The 27,151-nt window shown below is 40.0% G+C and overlaps 1 protein-coding gene across 1 annotated transcript in view; it reads left to right on the forward strand.

Moving 5' to 3' along the window:
• The first annotated feature begins 23,932 nt into the window (after positions 1–23,932).
• UNC93A (unc-93 homolog A) overlaps positions 23,933–27,151 on the forward strand; it is a 38,625-nt gene continuing 35,406 nt past the window's right edge. The window contains exon 1 of the mRNA XM_070951265.1: positions 23,933–24,006. The gene's annotated coding sequence lies outside the window, so the exon portion shown is untranslated. The remainder of the gene's footprint in view (positions 24,007–27,151) is intronic.

Raw genomic sequence — 27,151 nt, forward strand, 5'->3', positions numbered from 1 at the left:
CAGCAAATAGATAAGGAACCGTTTGATAGCTGAGGACTGCAGGTAGCTGCACCAAAGATTACTTTTCCCAAATAATTTAGCTTCTGAGAAGGACTGTCATCTTAGATTTGCTAAGAAGGTGGTAATGGAGGCGGAGGAGTTTTTCCTTCTGATTTTTCTGTAACAGAGGATAATCATCTTAAACTCAAGCACTGTTTCTTTCAAGTGAGTGTGGTACCATTTTGGAGAAGTAGCAAAGAGCCAGGGCAATAGTGCAAAAGTGGATAGGACTACATTACACACATTGATGTGGGAGTAATATTTCATATTTCTGGGCTTATGGAGAAGTTATTTTGTTTTGCTTTGCTTTTGAAATGTGTTATGTCTGCTTTATATCATAAACAACAGTTTTGTATCCTAGTCAACTCATATTACAGGAAATGATATCTCTGATTTTAGTTGATCTGCTATCAAAATTCATTGGAGGTCAAAACTGAGACTTGGGGGCTACTTAAGCATTGGGGCTTCTCTTACCTATGGTGCCCACCACCTTCTCTGGATCTTCTCTGCTCATTCGTCTGCTCATTTTCTGATAAATCATTTTAAAGTTGCTTTGCAATTTGCAAATGACTATAAAAGCAGAATCCTTCTATCACCCCCTCCCCAAAGTTCTCTTTTAGTTCTTTTGGAATAAGACTTTAATTCTTCCCAGTTCAGCTGTCCAAATCTCACAAGAACAAACTCACACTTGCTGAACAAAAAACAGACTGGCTAATGAAGCACACAGCACTTAGATAGCCATTGTAATAAGGGCTTCCATTCTTCCCTTTAGTCGGATCACAATAACCAGTTTCCATTAGCCTGGCCCTCCCCGGCATTTATTTTCCTTTCAGAAGCTATTGAAATGGCTTTCCTGGGACATGAAAACTAATTTATGCAAATTGTTATAGTGCATCACTGCCAAGTGTGATGCTGCTACATTGTTGAGATGGCTAATTATGGGGATAATGCCGTTTGTCTGCTTTCTATTCTCTTCTGGTGATGCTCAAATGGAACAAAAGACATGGCAGACTGAAGACAAGGAGAATGAGAGCTTTGAGCCCTGTTAATAGGAGCCATAAAGGGAATAAGAGAATAAAGTTGGTTCCCAGCATGAATGAAAGTCTGCACTCTGTGTCAGAGAAATCGGAAAGGAGATCAGGAAGCTAAGTTATGGTCTTTGAGAGGATATTTATAAGCTGATAAATTTAACCCATTTTGATAACTTGTAGGGTGTTGTTTGTGATGCGATACCCGGAAAAATATGGCATCCTTCACTTAATCCTCCAAGGGAAGATTGAAAGCAAATGTGATCCATGCAGAAGAAGAACATCATGGCTTCAAAATCCAAGGGACTGTTTTGGAGAAAACTCAGCAGCACTTTTTTGTGTGGCTTCTGATAAAAATAGGATCGGCAACATGATCGCCGATGTCCAATGACGGATATGGCACAAGAAGGAGAAGAAGGGTGTTGTTACTGGTCCCAACATAAATATGAACTGAATTTTCCCTCCAACATCACCCCTTAAGTGCCCCTCAATAAGTCTTATAGGAGAACCTCACTTCCCTTTTTATTATCTTCAAAAGATCCAACCATACAGTTCCCACATATTCCATTTCCAATATATTTAGTTACATAAGCACTGCTGCTCCCCGGGGGGTTTCAGAGAAGCCGCCTCAGGCATTTGCAAACAGCAAATGGAGGAGATACCATCTGGATCAGTCAAGGTCTCATTCTGTGAATTTGTAACAAACCACAATGAGCAAATGCTGCTACACAGAGCCTTTTCCCTTACCTGGTTAAGATTGTATTATTCGTGTTGTGAATGATTCATTGAAATGACTTCTTGTAAACACAATTCGGCACATCAGAAATACCTTTGGAAAAGTGATTTGAGAGATTCAGATATGTGCTCTGAGTATACAGAAAGCCCGTCTCCATCTCCATAATTTGCTTTGCTCCATCCTATTTTTTTTTTTATGGAGGCTTTGTGCACAGATTGAAACAGATAGATAGACGTTTAAATCTACTTTCATTTGCAGTTGTAAAAAAAAAAAAAAACCACAGAGGGAAGATATTGATCAGGAATCTGCTCCTCTATCTGAATCTGTTTCTGGTTCTTGGAATCTAAAATCCATAAAAATGCTTGTTTTGAACTGCCTATTTCTATGCCTCTTCAAAGAAATGGCATAAAAAGGAAAGCGGTTATGTTCCTCTTTTATTGCTATACAATAGCCCATTAAGGTTGCCAGGAAGAATTTTATTCACACTTCACATTGAAAGCGAAAGATGAGAGATTAGATTAGATCAGGGGTGAAATGCTCCCGGTTTGGACCGGATCGCCCAATCCGGTAACGATGGCAGCGGGTGGTTCAGAGAACCAGTAACAAAAATCCCTGCCCCCTCCCACCATGTCCAGCTGAGCCGCACAATCATCAGAAGCTTTTTTTTTTACTTTTAAAAGCATTTTTTCTACAACCTTTTCTGACGAAAAAATGCTTTTAAAAGTAAAAAAAAAAAGCCTCTAATGATCGCGCGGCTCAGCTGGGATCCTCAGAGGCTTTTCAAAGCATTTTTTTAAAAGCCTCTCTGACGAACCCAGCTGAGTTGTCTGATCGGCAGAGGCTTTTCAAAGCATTAGAAAAAATGCTTTGAAAAGTTTTTTTTTTAAAGTTGGCCACGCCCACCCAGTCACATTACCCCACCACCACCAAGCCACACCCACAAAACTAGTAGTAACAAATTTTACATTTCACCCCTGGATTAGATGCTGGTTGCTAAAAGAAGGTCAGAACAAATCAAATAATTTTACTAAATTTAGGAGATATCTGTAAAGTGTTCTAACAATTTGCTTCTTCTTTTTTCAAGTTTTTTATTTTATTTTTTTATTTTTTACAAACATATCAATGCGTGAACAGTGTGGTACCTGAGTGCTTACATTTTAGTACAAATAAAATAATATTCATCATATTTACTACAGTTGACAAGCTTATATAGTTCTGGTAATAGTACACACATTTTGTTGAATTATAGTCTTTCATTATTTAGTTATTCAATATTTCAATACGTTATTTTTATGCCAATCACCATATTCTGAATGTCATTCCTTTTACTACATATAAAATATTAATAACCATATTTGTTACATTATTTGCTTCTTATTCAGAAGGCAGACAGTTGCTGTATAGAAAATTGTAGTAGAAATGTTAATTGTCTGTCTTTTGCCTAAGTTAGTTGCTTATGTTTTTTTTTTCTCCTCCGGCAATTATATTCTTGATCTAGTAACTCTGTAAAGCAATAATGGTTTTGAACCAATATGCAACATTATTTCCTAAATGTTTTTTACTGAGAGTGACATCACATGTTTATCCATGGGACAATCACTATATTTCTATCATGTCTCCATGTTGATGCCTTCATCTTGCTCCGATCCATGAGAGAGAAAGCTTTTCACATCATGCTGAACTATTCTGGCATTAATCAGATAGCATCTGATTAACAATCTGATATCAACTCCTGGCATTTTTTAAATGTGTAAAATCAGACGTGCGTTGCTGATTGTTTTATTGGCACATAATCAGAAGATCTGTAGAAGATGCAAGGGTATCTGCAGGCTGGAGTCAAAAAAAGTCAAGATGGTAACCTTGATGTTGCAATCAAGGCTCTGATCATTTTTAATGATGTGTAATGCAGAACTTTGGTCACGCCATTGAGGCACCATCTTGATTTTTTTTGGCCACACCCTGCAGACACTCCTGAGGAGATGAGAACAGTCCAGTAGTTATTCAACCATATATTTGGGTCAGGAAGTTAGGTGAATTCTGTAGTGCACGTGGTTTTTTTATTTTGGAAGTTTTTTCCATTACTTGGCTATTTGTATTCTATATTTCACTCTATAATGCAATAAAACCATTTTTAAAAATTTAAATACAGAATGCTCCAGACTCTTTTCCATTACTCCACTTCCATTACGAAACATCCAGATTAATATCACCTTGCCATCCTCCAACTGATTCCTTAGAACCACAAGAAAACATCTAAGTCAACTTTATTAGTTGATGTTAAAAAGACAGCAAAAACCTGAGGTCAACATGTAACGTAGAAGAGGGTAAATTATCACTTTAGACCTCTCGCAAAAGCAAATTTTCCCTTTCCTGAGAGCAGTCAGGAGAAATTAAGAAATTACAAAGAGTACAAAAACTATTATAAAGAAAGAAAGTAAAGAGAAGGGGAAGGCGTGGAAGAAGGGAGGGAGGGAGGGAGGGAGGGAGGGAGGGAGGGAGGAAGGAAGGAAGGAAGGAAGGAAGGAAGGAAGGAAGGAAGGAAGGAAGGAAGGAAGGAAGGAAGGAAGGAAGATTCTGCCTACAAATGGGACATAATTTACAATAGTATATTCCAGAAGAATGTAGTCCTGAACACAGAAACTGATGTCTACTCTGGCAAAGATGATTTGGTTATAGCATGCCAAGAATAAATGTTTCTTTAAATCTTCTGCAAGCTGAAGTCAATATGATCACCTATTTCTCTCCCTTAAAGATGGCATTGTTTGAATTTACCATAAGGATAATCTTTCAGTAGAGAGCTATATTTTGTATCTGTGACTGTTTTAAGGCTAATTTTGTGTGTATTTTTTGCCTCACAAGAAATGATAAACCTGAGACATCTCGAGATGTCACAGGGGAGGGATGATTGATGTACTAAATGTTTGTCTGTCTTAAAAAATAAAAAAAAAAAATAAAAAAAAATTATAAACCAAGATTGTGACTGGCTCCCAGGTACCGTTAAACATTGGCCGTGCTTGCTACGACTGATGAAAGCCTGTAACATCTCTAGTACTATAAGATCTCAGCCTCTTAGAATCAAGGCTGAAAGAAAGAGAATATGATTTTGCTTGTTTCTTTATTTGCTAGCAACTACAGAAGACTACTCCAATATTTGTTGCAGAAGGAAGCACTATAAAAGAACGTTTCTTGGTTTCACATTTCTGGTGCAGCAGCATGTCAAGGAGGTCAAGATAATTATAATCTATTTCTAGCACTATACAAACTGATGAGAAAGCAAAGGAAATCCAGGGTATTACACCTGAAGCATACTATTGCAAAACCTGTTCAGGCATTTGATTAATGTATGCTAATTGGGCATAAATAACACTCAAATGAGATGAAAGGGATTCAGAAACAGACATTAAAAATAAACGTTCTGCTGTGATACCCTTGACCCTTAGTTTAAAAAAAAAAAAGATTTCTTAATTTTTATTTATTTGACATTATAACTAGATTTAAGGGCAGATATTTCATTGGGGTGCCCAGAATGAAATTCGTGAATATTAACCTTTGTGATAAACAGTGCAATGCAATCAAACTCTCTTCACTGGTAAATTTGGTATCCCTGACTCCCTATGGCTGGCATTATTATATTTGTTTCATCTATCTTTCTTTTCATGAAAATATATAATGTCACAGCCATTCAATGAATGTGGAATTCAAATAAGATAAAGTTATTACCAGCAAAATATGCATTTATTAGAATTAATCAAGGAATTCATTCAAATTATACATGTACATATTAATTTATATGGCATTCATATTGCACCCTTCTAATATATCAACTTTCTCCAGAACTATTTACCATGATTAAAACCAATATAGTATTTAAAGGAATCTAAAGGGGGAAATCAATCTAAAAACATTGCAGAATTTAATGTGTAGATAAGACACATTTTCTTTGGGCATTTGGCCTTTGAATGATGTGCTCAAAACTACATTTTAGCAAGCATAAAAAGTGAGGATAAGGAAATTAGCAAGAATAACACAAAACTAAATGTGATTCAGTAAAAAACAAATTGAACACAGTATGTTCACTCTCCCAGTATTTCTATTTTTTTTTTCCTTCCATCAAATAATAATTTGGGGCTCTAGGGGCCACTTGGCATGGCGGGTATAAGATTATATACCATACTATAAATGTGTCACCAAAATCAGTTACCTAAACTATGCAAATTAAGATATTCCTTGCCTGGAGCTGGAATTAGCTTAGGCTGAGGGGAGAAAATAGAGTTAGAAATTCAGGACTAATATTCACATAAAGGTAATGAAATATGGTACTGCTGAATGAATAATAATAATAATAATAATAATAATTTTATTTCTATACCGCCCTTCTCCCGAAGGACTCAGGGCGGTGTACAGCCTATTTAAAAACACAAAAAACACGACAACAATTAAAATTTAAAATCATTAAATAATTAGGCTCCAATTAAAATCCCAGAAATTTAAAATACCCCAATTTAAAACATTATGTTAATAGCCCTGCCTGGCGGAACAACAGGGTCTTCAGAGCGCAGCGAAACACCCGGAGGTCGGAAATCTTTCGTATTTCGGGGGGCAATTCATTCCACAGGGCTGGAGCTCCCACAGAGAAGGCCCTCCCCCTGGGTGTCGCCAGCCGACATAACTTGGCTGATGGCACCCGGAGGAGACCCTCTCTGTGGGAGCGAACTGGTCGGTGGGAGGCTATTGGTGGCAGAAGTCGGTCTCGAAGGTACCCGGGTCCTATGCCACGGAGCGCTTTAAAGGTGGTAACCAACACCTTGAATCGCACCCGGAAGACCACTGGGAGCCAGTGCAGCTCGCGCAGGAGGGGTGTCACATGGGCACAACGGGTTGCACCCATAACCACCCGCGCGGCCGCATTCTGGACCAGTTGGAGCCTCCGAGTGCTCTTCAAGGGGAGCCCCATGTAGAGAGCATTACAATAGTCCAACCGGGAGGTGACAAGGGCGTGAGTGACCGTGCGCAAGGCGTCCCGATCCAGAAAGGGCTGCAACTGGCGAATCAGGCGAACCTGATAAAAGGCCCCCCTGGCCACGGCCGTCATATGCTCTTCTAAAGACAGCCGTGCATCCAGGAGGACACCCAGATTGCGAGCCCTCTCTGTGGGGGGCAAAGATTCACCCCCAATAGTCAGCGATGGCACCTGCTGACCATATCGGGGCGCCGGAAGCCACAGCCACTCGGTCTTGGAGGGGTTGAGTCTGAGCCTGTTCCTCCCCATCCAGGCCCGCACGGCCTCCAGGCAGCGGGACATCACATCAAGGGCATCGTTGGGGTGGTCTGGGGTGGAGATGTACAGCTGAGTATCGTCAGCGTACAGATGACACTTCACCCCGAAACCACGGATGATCTCACCCAGCGGCTTCACATAAATGTTGAACAGGAGAGGCGAGAGGACCGACCCTTGTGGCACTCCCCATGCGAGATGCCTCGAGGTCGACCTCTGTCCCCCTGCCAACACAAACTGCGAGCGGTCGGAGAGGAAGGAGGAGAACCACCGCAAAACGGTGCCCCCTATTCCTAACCCCCTCAACCGCTGCAGCATGATACCATGGTCGATGGTATCAAAAGCCGCCGAGAGGTCTAATAGGACTAGGACAGAGGAGCAGCCCCTGTCCCGAGCCCTCCAGAGATCATCCACCAACGCGACCAATGCCGTTTCAGTGCTGTACCCCTGCCTGAAGCCCGACTGGTACGGGTCTAGATAGATAGCTTCATCCAGGTGCCGGGGAAGTTGTCGTGCCACCACGCTCTCAACAACCTTCGCCACAAAACGAAGGTTGGAGACTGGACGATAGTTGGCTAATTCAGCCGGGTCCAGGGAAGGCTTCTTGAGGAGGGGCCTCACTACCGCCTCTTTCAAGGCGGCAGGAAAGGCACCCTCACTCAGAGAAGCACTTATAATCCCCTGGAGCCAGCCTCGTGTAACCTCCCGGGAGGCCAGCACCAACCAGGAGGGACACGGGTCCAATAAACACGTGGCGGCACTAATCTTACCCAGAACCCTGTCCACATCCTCGGGAGTCACAGGATCAAACTCCTCCCAGATAACATTCTCAAGACCTGCCCTCGTCTCCTCCCGTGGACTCATCCAGTCGGAGTCCAAGCCATCCCGAATCCGAGCGACTTTATCGTGCAGGAATTGCACAAAATCCTCAGCACGACCCTGCAAGGGATCTTCCCGCACTCCCCCCCGGAGGAGGGAGTGGGTCACCCTGAACAAGGCGGCTGGGCGGTTCTCTGCAGATGCGATAAGAGCGGAAAAGTGGTTAGACTTTGCCGCTTTTATCGCCACTAGGTAGGTCTTGATATAAGACCTCACCTGTGTCCGGTCGGAATCGGATTGGCTAGTCCTCCAAATGCTCTCTAGGCGTCTTTTCCGACGCTTCATCTCTCTCAGCTCCTCAGAAAACCAAGGAGCCAGTTGAGATCGGCATCGGGTCAGAGGCCGCAAAGGCACGACGCGGTCCAAAGCTCCAGCGGCCGCCCTTTCCCAGGCGGCCACCAGCTCTTCAGTCGAGTCGTGTGCTAGGGTCTCAGGACACGGCCCAAGCTCCGTCAGGAACCTTTCGGGTTCCATCAGGCGCCTGGGACGGAACCATCTAGTTGGCTCCGTCTCCCTGCGGCGGGGGGCGGCGGTAGGAAAGTCTAGTTGGAGGAGCGAATGATCTGTCCATGACAAGGGTTTAATATCTAGGTCCCCTCTACCAAGATCATTCAACCACTGACCAGAGACAAAAATCAGGTCCAGAGTGTGTCCCCCTATGTGAGTGGGGCCTTGAACTAACTGGGTCAGGTCCATGGCCGTCATGGAAGCCATGAACTCCCGAGCCACCTCTGACGCCTCACCCGCGGATGGAAGGTTGAAATCCCCCATGACAATAAGTCTGGGGGTATCAACCGCCACCCCGGCAATGACGTCGAGTAGCTCGGGCAGGGTCGCTGCCACGTGGCAGGGAGCCAGGTACGTAGTCAGCAAGCCCATCTGCACCCCACGGCCCCACTTTACACAGAGGGACTCACATCCGGCTATCTGAGGAACAGTGGTCTCCCTCGGACAAAGACTATCCCTAATAATCACCGCCACTCCCCCACCCCTCCCCTGGGCCCTTGGCTGATGAAATGCACGGAAACCTGGCGGGCACATCTCAACGAGGGGGACCCCCCCCTCCTGGCCCAACCAGGTCTCCGTGATACCTGCCAGGTCCGCACCCCCCTCCGAAATAAGGTCACAAATGAGGGGGGCTTTATTAACCACCGACCTGGCATTACACAACATCAGCCGCGGACCCAGGGCCTGAGACTCTACACAACCCAGGACACGAGTCACGCATCGGGGGCCGGAGTGCGCAATCGCTCGTAAACAGCGTATGCGCACCCCCGACACTTGATATGGCCCCCTGCGTCCGTCATACCTGCCCCTCCCACTCATTATTTCAATTTCACAGCCCTTCCTGTCATCCCCCTGCTTCCCGGTTGAATTTCCTGTCTGAATGAAGTCAGACATTAGCTGGGTTCTCATATCACTATCGTTTATTTTAATTATGATTTGATAAACAAATTGCAGGGTTTTGATTCATGTACAAAATTAGACCATGAACTATGCTTTAAAAATTACACAGCCTAGATTTATATATCACAAAAACCAGAGCAACTGTATCATGGCACAGGGGCTGTAAACACTCAAAGAGCCATTTGGACCCGTTTCCCACAGAAAAGAAAACACCGGGAGCCACAAAAACCCTTCCCGTGCCAGACTATTTCTTGAGCAGCCACAAAACTAGCATATGTAGTTGAATTAAACGTTCTGTTTTCTTCTGAAACTTTTCTTTTCTTGGATTTATCCATGGTTGGCCTTCCGGGGGTTGAAAAGCTCAATAAATCGCGTGCTGGCGGGTGTTGCACATTGGCGGTTGTGATGCATATTTTGAGTGACGGAGCCGCAGCAGAGGGGTGAAAGAGCCACATGCGGCTCCAGAGTCACGGGTTGCTGACACCTGGCTTAGCACAATGTGTGAATAAGGCATTTTCATCCCCATGTTTTTAAAATATTATTATTGCCATTATTATTACCCCTAATTATACTAGGTTTTTAACTGTCAGGATCATGGTTGTCTATTATCTTATCAATTTGATGACTTCCAAATAAATTACAGATCTCCTATCACCTCCTAGGTAGCATGGCTATTTATTAAATATCACATTTATGCAGATTTTTGAGAAGACAGCTTAGAGTGTTATTTTCTATCTTCTGCTTTTCTTTTCTTTTTTTTACTGAAATTGGGATTTCATGAATCATAGCTACTTAAGAAATTACTGGTTTATAGACTTCTACGAAATGGTTTATAGCAATGATTTTAGAGGTAGTCCTCAACCTACGGCCACAACTGAGCCCAAACTTTCCATTGTTGCTAAGCAAGGCTGTTGTTGAATTTTATGGTCTTTCTTGCCACAATGGTCAAGTCAGAGGTCTTCAAACTTGGCAGTTTGAAGCTCCAGCATAGCATAGCTGGCTGGAGAATTCTGGGAGTTGAAGTCCACAAGTCTTAAAGCTGCCAAGTTTGAAGACCTCTGGGTTAAGTGGTCTTAAGTGGTCTACTACAAAGAGCCTTGGTAGTACAGTGGTCTAAGGCACCCTGTTATTAAGATGGTTATTAAGACCAGCTGCCTGCAATTACTGCAGGTTCGAATCTCGCCAAGGCTCAAGGTTGACTCAGACTTCCATCCTTTCTAAGGTAGGTAAATTGAGGACCCAGTTGTGGGGGCAATAAGCTGACTTTGTATAAATATACAAAAGGATGAAGGCTATTGCTGAGCACATTGTAAGCCGCCCTGAGTCTCCGGAGAAGGGCAGCATATAAATCAAATTTAAAAAAAAAAATGAATCACTGAAGTTGTTAAGTTAGTAACCTGGTTGTTAAGCAAGTCTGGTTTCTTCATTGACTTTGCTTGTCAGAAGGTCACAAAAAGGGGATCACATGACCTCAGGACACTACAACAGTTATAAATATGAACCAGTTGCCAAGCATCCGAATTTTGATTACATGACCATAGGGATGCTGCAAGGGTCGTAAATGTGAAAAACAGTCATAAGTCACTAAACAAAAGGTTGTAAATTAAGAACTACCTGTATTCTGGTTTCACTTCTTCATGTGTAAAGTAGGGAAATGTGAAAAACACTGTGTGATTTTTAAATCTTGCCTCCCCAGTGGAATTACTAGATTCTAATCCTACAGATCCCGGGTGAGAATAAAACACCAAGGAGAAGTTCTCACTCTCCTTCTCTCTCTCTCTTTTTTAAATAAAGTTTTATTAATTTTCTACTATTACATTTAATTAGTGCTTAATAAACATTATGTCGTCTGGGTTGTTTTGTTTGCTTGACAATACAAATTATATTCCTAATCTTTACCCCGTTTTTCTAGCCATTGATAAAATAAATTCCATGTTTGGTAGTATTCTGTCTCTTCTTTCTGTTTAATCTTCAACGTAAGTCTGTCCATTTCTCCACAGTCTTCTTAATTATCTCTTCATGTATTGGTATTTCTTCCTTTTTTCCAGTGCTGCACAAATACAATCCTTGCTGCTGTTAATACATGCAATATTAAAGATACACTTTGTTTATCAAATTTTTCTGGTACTATTCCTAATAAAAAAAGTTCAGGGTTAAGATCTACATGTTTTCCTGAGATCTTTTCTAGCCACATGTGTTCTCACTCTTCTTCTAATGAATTTACAACTGTTTGTTGATTCAAGGTTATGAGAGCCTCGGAAAAACTGACTTACCCATCCTCAAAGTTATGACCGCTATACCACCCCCAAGGCCACATGATTGCAATCTGGGTACTTGGCAACTGGCTCACATTAATGATGGTTGTGATTTCTTGTGGTCGCATGACCATAATTTGTGACCTTCCTAACCAGCTTCTGACAAGCAAAGTCAATTGGGAAAGCCAGATTTGCTTAATGACTGCATGATTTAATTAACCACCCTGGTAAAAATGTAAAAATCTCATCCAGTCACATAATGATTCGTTTGCCTGTAGAAGTTGTGGATGCTCCATCACTGGAGCCTTTTAAGAAGAGACTAAACAGACACTTATGTGAAATGGTATAAGATCTCCTGCTCAAGCAGGGAATTGGACTAGAAGATATTCCAACTCTGTTATTCTGTTATTCTGATTTATGACTGCACCAAATTAGGAGATAAATTCTGTCTTAAATTAAGATCACCAATCTGGGTTTTCCTTTAATTCAGTCATAAATTGATGCCTATTGAAATCCAGCTATTCTGTGTTAGAAATGTGGAAACTCAAGAAGGAAATAAGTAAACAATAGGTTTATTGGGGTTTGCATTAAGGGTTTTACTTCTGTAAGCTACCCAGAATGACCATGAGTGAGGTCTATAGACAAGGGGAAAAAACTGTGTCATATCTCATATTTAATGATCAAAGTAAATAATATCCTCAGCTTGGGGAAAGAAGAAATGATAACTGTGTTGTTCCTTTTGCTATTCCAGAAAGCCATTAAAGTTGCTACTGTATATCCCATTTTCCATATTTTCCTACCCAGAAGCATCTTTGCTTTTTATCTGCAGACACTCTGCTTTGAATATAATGCCTGCCACTCTGTTCATAAGTGCTACATGTCATTTTCCTTGGCAATTCAGCCAGGACTAATGAAGGTCTTCCACACTGCAACTGCAGAGCTGACTCTGGTGTTCGTTGAAAAGCTCTGTCAATTAACAAGAGAGAGGAAGGGAATCTAGACAGCCTGAAGCAAAATAGACATAGAAGGTGGCAGAATGAGAAATCAAGTGAAAAAGAGCAGTGAACATTGGCAGACTGTCCATCCAGCCACAATATAAACGTTCGTCTTGTATCATGAACAGCCTGTGGCAAAACCAGAAGCTGCCTGTGGATTTTGTTTTATTGCACTGATAGTGAACACGTTTTAACATGTGCCGCAGGTAATTATAGTAATCAGGAGAAAATGATCTAAAATGCATCTGTGCAAGAGGAAAAGAAGTTAAACGTTTGTAAAATGGAGTAAATTGCGGTTCTCCATTATCCTGAACGATTTAAAAGGAATCTCTCTCCCCTTCCCTTCCCTTCCCTTCCTCTCCCCTTCCTCTTGCTCCCATGTGTTTGTATGTGTGCAATGTGTGTGTACTCCTGCAATTGAGTGCATGCATGTATGGTGCTGAGCTTTAGAAAAGAAAGCACCAGATCTGTTGGGGAGTAGGGAATGCTGTTTTTAATTAAATAGTGCTATTATTAGCTCTTTTATCTTTGTATCTGTTTTTTTCTCTTCATAATAGTAGATGCAAAAGTAAGGAATAAAATAAAAGAGTAAAGAAGAAAGGGAAAGGAAACTTGGCCTGGTGACCCTTACACAACTACTTTTTCAGCTATTTTGCAGGCAAGCAACCAGATTCAATTTTATATCACAGTAGCTGTGCAGTCAGGGCAATATAATTAAAGAACGTGGTGTCCATGTTCACCAAAGAATGTATCCTATATACCCGTGATGGCGAACCTATGGCACGGATGCCACAGCTGGCACGCAGAGCCATATTAGTGGGCACGCGAGTGTTGCCCTAGCTCGGCTCCAGCGTGCATGTGCGCACCGGCCAACTGATTTTCAGGCCTTCTGGTCCCACCAGAAGTCGGGAAACTGGCTGTTTCTGGCCTCCGGAAGGCCTCCGGGGGTGGGGGGAGATGGGGAAGGCTGTTTTTGCCCTCCCCAGACTCCTAGAAAGACTCTGGAGCCTGGGGAGGGGGAAAAACGGGCCTACCGGGCCCACCGGGCCATCACGTGCCAAAAACAGGAGGAATGGGGGGGTCACATGTGCATGCGCAGGAGGGATGTTATGGATGTGGGCACACGCACCCATGACCCCCCACGCTCCCCCAACTTTTGGCACGCAACAGCAAAAAGGTTAGCCATCACTGCTATATACCATTTAAATGTATCTATTTAAAAAAAGCTGAATTTGTTGATCGAAAGGTCGGAAGTTCAGCAGTTTGAATCCCTAGTTGCTGCGTAACCAGGTGAGCTCCTGTTACTTGTCGCAGCTTCTGCCAACCTAGCAGTTCAAAAGCATGTAAAAAATGCAAGTAGAAAAATAGGGACCACCTTTGGTGGGAAGGTAACAGCGTTCCGTGCACCTTTGGCATTTAGTCATGCCGGCCACATGACCATGGAAACATCTTTGGACAGTGCTGTCTCTTCGGCTTTGAAATGGAGATGAGCTGAAATGGAGATGAAATAGAGTCAGGAACGACTAGCACATATGTGCGAGAGGAACCTTTACCTTTACTATTAAAAAAAAAGAATGCCACATGCTTCTGGAGTGCAAATCCTGTTCCCCATTCTAAAATTTAAATTCAAAAAAGAGAAAAAGAAAAGATGCGATACGGTACAGATGAAAAATCAGGGAAATTTGTTTCCATTTTTAAGGAAATCAAGTTGAATTTAGATATGAATAAATAAATATAGATAGATCAGGAAGAAACCATTTCTTTTCTTTATAGATTTTCATTTTGAAAGGAAGTTCAGGGAGCAGAGAAGAAAGGGATGACATAATAATGCATGACTTTTCATGCAACTTGTTGAAAAGTTTGCACTGGACTGTTTATAGGCAACAGAGGAAGCTAGTTAGAAAACAAAGACTGACATAATCAGATTGTCACTTGGCTTCCAGATGTTTTGACTGGATAGGCTTCAGAGACTTGCCAAACTTTTTTCAAAAAAGGAGATTAGCACTTCATTAAGTTTAATTGCCACAAAATTCTCCTTCTTGGGCAATCATCAAGAGCCTCTGAAAAACCACCTACCAACAGTATCTCTAATTTGTCTCCATTCTTTGTTTTAATTTTGAAATGTTTCAGCAGTGTATGACTTAAGTTATCAACAGATGGTTACCCAAAGCACGTGTGTGGATTAATAATCATCAGAAGGCTTTAGTGTTTGCTGCTTTTATACAAATAAACATTACTCAAGGGAGGAAAAAAATGAAAGGAAATTGGCTCTGAGATTCAACAGTGTGTACTCATTGTACATTATATCTTTATCTGTTCCCAGATGCTTCCTTTCCCAAACTTAGTCCAGCTTTTTAAGTTGACCTCTTGCTAATGGCTGTTTACCTCCTGAAACAATCATCTACTTGCCAAAATTTGGCAGCCCTGCTAGTAAAGGTCTTTCTAGCTCCATTCTGTCTTCAGGAACAGGAGACTTTTGCCTGCATGCTCTATTTTATTTTACTTCTACCTCCCAACTAAATCAGCACACCGTCTAACGTATTTAAAGAGCTCATTTCATATGTCAAAAATTGTGCTTCATCATGATGGATACTATTCATATTTACTCTGGTATGCAAACAATTATTTTTCCAACCAGGTCAGTTTTATACACTTCCAAGCAGACCCTCTTTTGAATCCTTGAAATTACCCCAAAATCAAATTCTTTGGATTCTTCTCTTACTGTCTGTTTTACTGTGCCTTTTCTAAGACAGAGAGTTTATCTCTCTGTGGTAAAGTGCACACAGAAGGGCCTGAATTCCATCACAATTTTTTTTCATACTATTTCTGCATCGGAAGCACTTTGGTCAAAAGATTTGCCATTGCCCAGGGGCCGCCCTGTTGGGAGCTCCTTTTGTGTCCTGATGAAGTTGACCATAAGTGGTACCCATTTATCTATTTGATCTTGCCTGGTTTTGAACCATTGGGTTGGTGGGAGCTGGAGCATGTGACAGGAACTCATCCCATCCCATGACAACAATGGGTCTTGAACACGAGGCTGCAGACCATCAGCCCAGTGTTCTAACCTCATGAGCCACCACACTCCTGTTTTGTTTTGTTTTTCATGAATGGATCAGATAGAAGGAAAGATCTAGGAAATCCTTGATCAGTACTGGGCTAGGTGAATTAATTTTCCAAATCCATCTAAAGTTGTAAATGTAGATAATTATTACAAACAATTTTACAGTTGTGCAGTGACCAGGCCTCTACCCTGAAATAGGGTGAGAATTCCTTCAAAGAGGTTTGGTTCTCTCTGTTCTAGGTCAGTTTGGCAATATCTAGTAGTTGGTTTTGCAGCATGATTGGGCAAACAAAGACTATGCTCACTGGAAGGGTTCTACCTGTAGCATTTTAAAAATATGTCCCCGTCAACGTTGTGTGTTTTCATCCCTTCCTTTCCTTGTATGCCTAGTTAAGCATGCATAGCCTTACCATTTAACTCTGTAACCTTTTGCTTTTAGGATCATGAAAAGACCTCTTCTAGAACATTCTTCAGATGATAAGATGATTTATATGCATGCATCCTTCACTCCAGAACGATGTCACTCTTACTGCCACAGCCTACAAGAGAGTGCAAATCGACCGGTAGTATGCATAAGAACAGAAGATGAGTACAGCAACATTCGTCTCCAAAAGCATTGATTTGGCCCTGCTTTGATGATAATAACTCCAAGGTCTCCCAAGCCAGATTACTACCCGTAGTCTGAATTTGGCACAACTCATTTTGGCATCTCATTTTGGAGGTTTTCATCTCCAACTCATAGAAGCCACTTGCCCAGGGCAAAAAGAAAACCTTTCCATGGCTTCTGGTAATCCTTACTTTTTGCAGTTCGACTTCTTCCTGATCCATTTTCTTAATTTCAAGACAGTGTAATTGATGTGTTCTGATAATGTTCAGATCACAAAACTGATTCCGAGTTGAGGACTCATCTACAGACAGATGAATCCAAAGGGGAGCTTACCAGCCAGAGGTGGTATTTGCCGGTTCTCCAAACTACTCAAAATTTCCGTTACTGGTTCTCCGAACTGCTCAAAATTTCCGCTACCGGTATGATAGGAAGGAACTGATTGCCATCAATAGCTTTATATAAATTTGTAAAGAACTGCTGGTTCCCAGCTAAAGACATATTCTTGGTTCAAATGGATGCCTCAAAATTAGAACACCTCTTAACAAATGAAAGTAAATATACACGTTGCAGGATAATGTTGCAGAATCCAAACTAGGTCAGTCACTGGGACCAGAGGTTTGGTCTTCCGAGCTTTCGGACTCGTGCTGGAGCCCATCCTCAGAGAACTTCTCTCTGCTGGAACATGTGCTTTGTGCTCTTCTATGCGTCTTATTTATGTGCTGCCCGGTTGGGTGTAGCTTCTTACTGCTTGCAACATTATCCTGGGACATGTATATTTGCTTTCGTTATATTTCATTATATTTTGTTTTTCTGCCACTATAGCTTTCAAAGAGTTTAACAGCAACAATAAATTAAAACATAAAACACTTTTTTTTTTTTACAATATGCATCCAGTCTACTCTGGACACCATGAGTCAAAAGATACCTATGCATCAAAGACTTGTCTAAATCAAAAGATACCTACCCACACCCTGTCGGAAAGTTGAGAAGACACTAATCTGACCTTGCTAGGTTGGGAATTCCAAAGTACTAATAAATCTTTTTCTTCTAAAAGAAGCCAGGCCTTCAGAAGAATGTCCCTAAAACATCCAGCTGCTCCCAGGAATGTGAAATACTACTTTAGTCTAGCTGAGAATTAAGTCACCTGGGCATAACTTTTGTGCACTAAAGTTGATTTCGGGGAAATAATTTGATTTCTGAATATTTTGATGATGCCATATTGAAGAATGTTAAGGAGGGAGGAAAAAAACTCATTAGCACTGGCATAATAAGGCCTAATTTGTGCAAACTGGTGCCTGAGTGGTTGTAAATTTGATTACCGTATTCAATTACTTAGTGGAAATATTTCCCATCAGTTCTGTGAAGGAAAATAAAAGCATCCGTCTGTCATCTTACCATTGGCGGCAAAGACAGTTTTGAAAATGGGGGAGCTGGGGTATAGAGAAGAGAGGGAAGTGATCAAAGCAATTGATGGAGTAACAGAAGGCACTATGAAAAAAAAAGATATAAGTGGCAAGAGGGTATTAAAAAATAAAAATACTGCAGGAAATAGGAAAGCCAGAATCTTGCCACCTTGCCAATATTTTGCATATTCTCTGAATATGGAATAGATTATCGGAGGGACGGTCTCTTGCCGGTCACATCTACCCGACCCATTAGAGCAGGCAGGCAGGGAATGCTGCTGGTCCCATCCCCGAGGGAAATTCACATAGTGGGACCCAGAAGAAAGGCCTTCTCCGTGGTGGCTCCCTCTCTCTGGAACATCATTCCCCCAGAAAGGTCAGCGGTTCAAATCCCTAGTACAGGTCTCCTGCATGAGTAGGGGGTTGGACTAGATGACCTTCAAGGTCCCTTCCAACTCTGTTACTGTTAATCGCAGAGATTAGAGTGGCCCCCACCCCAATTCTCTTCCGGAAGGTGCTGAGGACCTGATTCTGCCAGCGGGCCTGAGGAACCCAGAGCGGGATAGAGCCCATTAAATGGTTCATGTGATTGGCTGTCACTGGGGCGGGAGGTGAGGGTCAGGGGTGATTTTATTACATTAATTTATTTGATTTTTTATGAGTTTTACTGTTTTTTAAATGTGGTTCTTTTATATTCTGTAAGCCACCTTGAGTCGCCATGGGCAAATAAGCGGCAATATAAATCTAATAAATAATAATAATAATAATAATAATAATAATAATAATAATAATAATAATAATCTTTCACAATAGTTTGCTTTGCCATTTGTCCCTAAGAAAGGAGCCAGATGTAATTTGTGTTCCGCATAAATCCTAGGAGAGCCACTTTGGTCTAGTGGTTATGGCACCAGGTTAAAAGTTAGGAGATCGTGAGTTCTAGTTTTTAAGCACCTTAAGCATAAAGCCAGGTGGGTGATCTTTAGCCAGTCACTTTCTCTCAGCCCTAGAAAGAAGGCAATGACAAACCACTTCTGAAACCTTGCCAAACAAACTGTAGAGACATGTGCAGGATGTCATAGGACTCAAGACTGACTTGAAGGAAACACCTACAGAAGAAGGTATCATTAAAAAAATATTAGACTGTGCAGAAATGGACAGATTAACATTGAAGATAAAAGAAAAAGAAGACACAGAGTATTTTTGAACTTGGGACTTGTTTTATCCAATGATTGGATAACAGCGGTAGAAATTAGGATTCTAAAAAGTATTACTATGTAAGCAAACCCACTCAGATAGTATGCTGTTCACTAAGCACTTATTGTATGTAAAGATAAAATATACTGCTCAAAAAAATAAAGGGAACACAAAACTACTGTATGTAACGAACAAAGTATTTAATAAGGCTATTTCATTCATTCAGATCTCGGATGTCTTCTGCTTGTGTTCCCTTTATTTTTTTGAGCAGTGTATATAAATAAACGGGGGGGGGGGTGTGGAGACTGACTTGAAGGCAGAAATAAATAAAGCCTGGAGCAAAAGATTCTCTGTCATTAGTTGGTGGTTGGAGATGAGGATTAGTCTGCACGAAGGCAGGGGCTGTGATGTTAAAATATTTGAGAAGAAATTTGTGATTTGGATGAATGAAATATTTGAGCTACTCTTGAGTCCGTATCCAGGGATTTCTCATTCTTAACTTAGGTAACAATCACATGATTGCAATCGTTGGGATCATGAAAAATTTACCATAAGACATGAGAAATTTAAAATAACTGCATTTTTTAAGATGGCTCGAATGACTGCCATGTTTCGACTCAATTTTTCTTGATTGTTTTTCAAGAAAAACAATCATTTTCTTGTCATTGTTTTAAAATGTCACTGTCATGTCACAAATTAAAAAGACACATTAAAATGAATGTGTTGCCTCGAATACTATTCTTGTTTCAAGTGATTCCAATAAAACCGGGGAAGAACTTCTTCAAGGACTTTAATAAACTAATTGCAGACTACATATGGCAAGGAAAGAAGGCAAGAATTAAACTAAAACACCTACAGGACTCAAGAGAGAGAGGAGGATTGGCATTGCCCAATTGGGAAATATATTACAAAGCATCAGCATTAATTTGGATCAAGGAGTGGATGGAACTCAAAAACCATAGACTATTGAATTTGGAAGGATTCGATCTTCAGCGAGGATGGCATGCCTTCTTATGGGAGGGCACAGACAAAAGGCATGAATATTTTCAGAGACATATAATCAGACACACATTATACCAAACATGGCAGAGTATTAAAAAGGCACATTATTACAAAATCCCGGAGTGGTTGTCAACGATGGAAGCCCAGATCTATCCAAATGCCATGGACTATAACAAAACGAAAACTTATAAAGATCTGTTAAATAATCAGGGAGAACTAAGAACGAGGCAAGAACTAAAAGAGATGGGTACAGACATTGACTGGTGGCCGTATATACAAATAAAATCAAGATACAATAAAGATTTGGCTCAATTTGAATTTCAAAAAGGTCAAACAGAATTAGATAAAATTTTGCAAGGGACACAGGACAAACTGATCAAAAAAATTTACAATTACTTACGAGGATATAAATTAGAAGAAGAGGTATTGAAAGAAAATATGATAACCTGGGCAAAAAATTTCGGTTATAGTACTCAATTAGACAAATGGGAAAAACTATGGAAAATAAATTATAAAATGACAATGTCTGTATCCTATAAAGAAAATCTCTATAAAATGTTTTATAGGTGGCACTTGCCACCAGCCAGATTGGCAAGAATGTTCCCTGGCATGCCATCAACATGTTGGAAATGCAACCGCCACAAAGGCACCTATTACCATATGTGGTGGACCTGCCCAATGGCGAAACAATATTGGCAAAGGATCAAAATACAAATAGAGGAAATAACACACCAAAAGATAGAACTAAGACCAGAAAGCTTCTTATTAGGCATAGTGAATGGATACTATGAAAAAGAAACAACCTATTTAATTATACATATGAAAACAGCAGCACGAATACTATACGTGCAACACTGGAAGAGTAGTGATATACCAACACCAGATAAAGTAATCAATAAAATTATGGAATGTGCGGAATTAGATAGACTCACAAAGGAATTACAAAATAGGGAAGAACATGACTTTTACTTAGTATGGGAAAAGTGGTATAGTTGGTTGAAAGATAGGAAAGAGATGAAGCAATAGGAAGTAAATAAAATGACCAAATATAATATGATGGAAACAAAGAACAGACATAGGTTAACAAAGATCACTATTAGACAGATAAAAGGGAATGATCAAATAAGGAAGAGTCAAAATACAAACAGAAATGTATATTATAGTTGCGACAAACTGGACATGTATTGAAATGGATGTTTATATGTTTTTATGTTTTATACGTTTCATTGTTCTGTTTAGTTTATACGTATAAATAAAATAAATAAATAAATAAAGGCCATTTTTCTTATATGCCCTTCAAAAACTCTAGAATAGGCCAAAGTGCTATTTTAGGTGGAGAAATATATTTTTCCCTTATTCTCATACAATAGCTTCAAGCATCTTATGTATTCATTTTCTCTTGATAGTATCTATTAATATCTTAGTCTTAGGTCATGTGAGATAAAGTTTTTCAGATTTCCATTATTATAGTTTGAAAATAAGAATTCCTTAAGGGTTTCAAGTGAGAAAAATGCAAAAGTTTTTTAAAAATAATTCATATTGATAGAAGCAGAGTTCAGGAGTCTTGGCTGATGAAATCTAGTTTGAAATGAAGTCTGTGGATGAAGGTCTAATTGTCAATAAATAACTTTCTGGTATGTGCTGTGATTGTATGCAGAGCATCTATATTCATGATTCTCCCACAACTATTCAGGGAAGCCAAATCTTCCCACAAAGATTTCCTCTTCTCCTCCCCCCCCCCCCCCCCGACTTCTCTGGAAGTCCCAGACATTCCTTTTCATATTTATTAGATCAGCATTTTTGTTGCAAAAACAAAGAGCCATTGTTCTGCCTATTTTTTTTTCTTTGCAACGATGTTAGTTAGCTCTCAGTGTGTAATCAATTAGTGATGCCTGTTCATTCTGATATTATTTTGAACTAAACAGTGGCCCAGAATCGCATATTAACTAGAAAATTAGAACCAAATTAGATATTTGCAGTATTTACACCTGAGTCTTGGTAATGAAAACATTTGTCTGATTTAATTCAGCCACATCCCAGTCATATTATTCGTGTTTTTTCCCCAGTTTAATTAAGTGAAGAATTTCTGCATCAGTTCACTACATGGGAAATGAAATAAAACATCATCATCATCATCATCGCTGCCACCACAAAAGAGGCTGAAAATTATATTTTGCTTTAATTTTCTTATTAATTTATCAGATGGATTTATTAGTGAACTGATTTTTGATCAGTGAAGTTTAGGCATTTCTATTTAACTTCTTAGTCTGCTTGGAACTGAAGTATTATAAATAGCGCTCTATTTTCTTCAGAATTATTACATCCATTTATTAAATCAGGGACAACCTGTGCTTTTCCCCTGAAACACTCCCCAGAGCCCTTTCAGAAGTGATGACAGAACTGCATTTTCCATGTGTGGAGAGAAAAAATTATTCTGTAAAAGTAGTGTAACCGTAAAAGTAATCTTAAATATATTTGATTCATTTCACCCAACATTAAATTTTGATTAAAATAACTTTGTTCTTTCCCTATCCACTTATTTTCCTGACTGTTTTCCCAGCCAGAAGACCTTTGATCCCTGCTCTCTCCATAAATTGGCAGAACATACCTCTACAACTGAAAGGAAAATAAAAGCAAGTTTGTAAGCATGAAACTGAATTACACGTGAGCTCCAGCAGAGAGGGGATGGACTCTTATGTTGGACTCTTATGTTGATTCACTGATCAGTCTTCTTTCCAGGCATATTCATCAGGGGAAAAGAAAGTTCTGAAAAGTGGGAATCACCTGGAGATGATTCAGAAGATATATGGATAATATTGTCAGGCACAAAGGATCAAGATTAAGTTGCAATTCAAAAAGGACTTATTGCTCAAGCCTATACACGAAACTCTAGTCAACCAAAATTCAATACCAAATTGGCACCAGATAAAGGTAAATGAAATTCAAGAGGAGTTGAACTTAGATCATTGCGGCAACGTAACAATTCTAAGCTGATGACACGTTTAACTCCACCTCCTGGCTCTGCCTTTTCTTTTCCTACAAGCATGGACAGAGGAGAGTAAGAGATGGGCTAATTTATCTCCATAGAGTTTCTGTAAGGTTTGCTGGTGCAGGGCATTCTCCACTGGCCAAATTTTTTTGATTTCACATGTGCAAGGAGGATTCCTTACTCAGAGAGGCAATATTCCAGTGATTCTGGGCATACAGAAACAACAGTGCATGTGCTTCTCCAGTGCCTATTCATCTGCCTAAATACCCAGGGTGCACAGGACAATTTTATACTTCACTGTTGTTTGAAGACACTAATCCCAATATAACAAACAATGTTGCCAATGTCAGCAGAGATTAAAATCTGTCAGATGATGACCCCACCTCAAATCAGCCTTAATTAATGTTTAATTTGAGAATGTTTGTATTGTGATACATTAGTTAGCCATATACTAACCTATGTTTTTCTATTTAATTAATATTTTAATCCCTTTTATAGGTTTTTAAAAGATGTTTGTATGTGTATGTGTGTATGTACATGAATATATACTTTTTCAGCTTTTAAAATTACTGATTGTATTTTATTTGCCTTATGTTGGTTTATGACTATAGTGAAGATTTAACTAATTGACAATGACAAGAAAATACAGCTTGAATGGGGAATTCCAACTCTTTTAGAATATTAGAATGCTACAGAAATAGATGTGTTTACTTGTTCATTAGACTGTAGGGCAGTCATAGAAGTGATAGCCAATCAGAATTTGTTCCTCCAGACCAAGAGATGAATTGGTTAATGTTTGTGCCAGTCGGCATGGGGACCTTATTCTCATCCCCTTGGGTTTGTGCCAAGCCTCTCCATGTCCTCTGCAGAAAATCTGTTTTTTAAAAACTGTGTGCCTAGAAAGATGATAAGCACCTAACTGTCTATATTGCTATCATTTGGCTTTTGATCCAGTCCTTTTATGACTAGCCACCATGCCGGGAGGCCAAGAGCTGGGAGATAGTGCTAGTCTGGTGTCCCACCAGTAGCTCTGAGTGCAACCCACAACTCTCCTTCCTTTCTAGCAGTCTTCACTGCCTGCAAACACCATTCCTCACATTGCAACTAGAACAGAGAGAATAGGATCAGGCACAATGGTAAGTCTGCAGCAACAATTTATATATGTATATTTTAACTGTATTTTAATATTTGTACTTGATGTTTTTACTTAGCTGTTCACCGCCCTGAGTCCTCAGGGAGAAGGGCGGTATACAAATTCAAAATAAAATAAATAAAATAAAAATAAACAATATCAAAGAAAACATTGGCAAGTTATTACCTTGAGTCACTCTGAAAGTGAGATTGGTGGTATCTGAATTTGATAAACAAACAAAATCAACATAAATTTCACTCTATACCCATATCTGGAAATGGACAATTTTTTGCATGTGTATTGTTCTTACTGGGTAAAATAAATATGCTTGCATATCTTGTACTATTACATTACGTTGTATTTACTTTACACAGATTGTACACAGTTGTCTGTATAATCACCTATTGATTTGACTTTAGGAGAGTGAAAAATAAAAATACTTATTTACTAAAAATGCACACAGTAAATAAATATATTTTTGGCAGCCAGCAAGTTCTTGCTGCCAGGTGAGAGACTTATATAGATCTATTTCTGGCTCGTTAGCATTCATCAGTAAGCCACACCTGAGTTAGGGCTCACTTTCTGAGCTAGGGCTGCAGAAAAACCTTGGTTACGTAGGAAAAACCTAGCTAGAGGAAAAACACACATAAATCCTACGAAGAAGTAAGAAAATAGATATTGTACCTTTACAGGGAGGATACATGAGATGTGGGTGTGGCTTACTGATGATGGCTAACAAGCCAGAAATAGATCTATATAAGTCTCTCACCTGGCAGCAAGAACTTGCTGGCTGCCAGAAAGAAAAAAGCCCAGAATCGAGTGGATGTGATTCCACTGAGCTAGGGCTGCAGAAAAACCTTGGTTACGTAGGAAAAACCTGGCTAGAGGAAAAAAAAACACACACACACACACACACACATACACACACACACGTGTGTGTTTGTGTGTGTGTGTGTGTGTGTGTGTGTGTGTGTATGTATATAAATGTTTTCGGAGGTTTTCGCGGATGTTTGTATGTGGGTCTTTGGTTATTCGGGTTTTCTCCTGCGTAAGAAAACCCGAATAACCAAATAACATCTACTCGGTTCTGGGCTTTTTTCTTTTCTAACACCTAGCAAGCTTTAACTGCTAGGTGGGAGACCTAAATAGATCCATTTCTAGCTCGTTAGCTGTCATCAGTAGGCCACACCCATATCTTATGTATTATATATATATATATATATATATATATATATATATATATATATGTGTGTGTGTGTGTGTGTGTGTGTGTGTGTGTGTGTGTGTGTGTGTGTATAATTTTCATTAAAACAACAGTAGGCAAATTAATACTAATCAATTAATATTTACTATGAGCCAAAAAAGAATTATGGACTGGCTATAATTTATCTTCCTGACTAAAACTTTAATCCAATGAGTTACATTCTATTCAAGGCTGTCTGTCACTGACCTTTAGATCTTTCAGTGTAAACAAACCAGTGTAGGCTCCAGTTTCTTATCACAGCCTACGTGTGAGATCTGCCTTAACAAGCAACACAGACATATAGACTTCTTAGATGGATGGAATGTCTTCAGTTAATCTGGAATATTTATAATACTGTCATTGTCTAATTCTGAACAGGGGTCACAATAAAACGGAAGGCTGAAATTATAACTATCCAAATGTAATGTGGCTTCCCAATACATTCGAGGAAAATCAGTCAATCAGTCTGTCAGTTAGTTAGTTAACTAAGTGCCACCGAGCTGAGCCTGATTCCTAGTGATCTGTAAAAATAATAAAGCAAATGTAGTTGTAGCTCTTTCTTTTTCCTTGCCTCGATGAGCATGTTTAGTGTGGCCTATGATAGATGTACATATATAATAATGGGTCTGAATATGACACCTTTGTTTATTTAGACATCACCGTCAACCATAAAACACGTGCTTGTATCCTATTGTACTTTTAAATTTTTGTTAGCTACTCATTGATGGTATGAACCTTTTTCTGTAGCCAGTGTTAATTCACAAATTTAAACAGATTGAGGATGGACAATCACCTGGTATCCAGTGTGCTTAAAGGTATCTCAGTGTAGCAATTCCTTGTGAATGTAGTACAGAACTCATCCTTATAACTTATAATCTTTTGTACAAAGATGCCTTCCTACCATTTTTTTAAACTTAATTTTGGGCTTAGACAACTTAGAACTAAAAAATTTGGGCTTAGACAATTTAGAACTACGCCTAACCTAAGCATAGTACATAAAATTATCTGCCACAATGTCCTTCCTGTCAATGACTACTTCAGCTTCAACCACAACAATACACAAACACACAATAGATACAAACTCAAGGTAAACCACTCCAAACTCGATTGCAGAAAATATGACTTCAGTAACAGAGTGGTCAATGCCTGGAATGCACTACCTGACTCTGTAGTTTCTTCCCCAAACCCCCAAAACTTTAACTTTAGACTGTCTACTGTTGACCTCACCCCATTCCTAAGAGGTCTGTAAGGGGTGTGTATAAGTGCACCAGCATGCCTACCGTCCCTGTCCTAATATTCCTTTTTACTTATTCTTTTCATGTATTCAAATTATGTTTATACTTTTACCTCTTATCTTATATATGCTTGACAAATAAACTTATGATTATGATTATGATCTTTGGAGGGCATCTCCTCATTAAATCGCCTTTATCTGATCCCTAGCCCACCTCAGAGAATGCCTAAAATTGCATTTAGCCATTCCACATTTCAAGATTGCTTCTTTTTCCAACACAGACCTATTACAGGAACAATCTGCAATGGGGTAACTATGACATGGTCAGGGGCTAGGATGTGCTCATTGGTATTCTTCTCTTCCAATCTTTGGGCACTACCCTGCAGAGTTATTTGGCTTTTACTTCCTGGTGAGTTCTCATGCTTCAGCTTACACTCCAAAATGTTCAGCCTGTTAACCAATTTAATTTTTTAGTCACAGGTTTGGTGCTTTTTTGGGCACAGGTTTAGCGCTTCTCTAGAAAACTGCTAGAACTATTCCCATTAGTACTGCTTCCCTTCTAATAATATGACTATATTCTTAGCTCAGCTGGAGTGCATGTTCTTGGATGCACTGGCCCAAAATTGTAATGGGAGAAGATAATTTTGAGGCAAAAAGCATCATGCCTTTATT

Source organism: Pituophis catenifer, unplaced genomic scaffold (assembly GCF_029215685.1).
Source record: "Pituophis catenifer annectens isolate HBS135680 unplaced genomic scaffold, rPitCat1.0.hap2 SCAF_1, whole genome shotgun sequence".
Taxonomy (NCBI): domain Eukaryota; kingdom Metazoa; phylum Chordata; class Lepidosauria; order Squamata; family Colubridae; genus Pituophis; species Pituophis catenifer.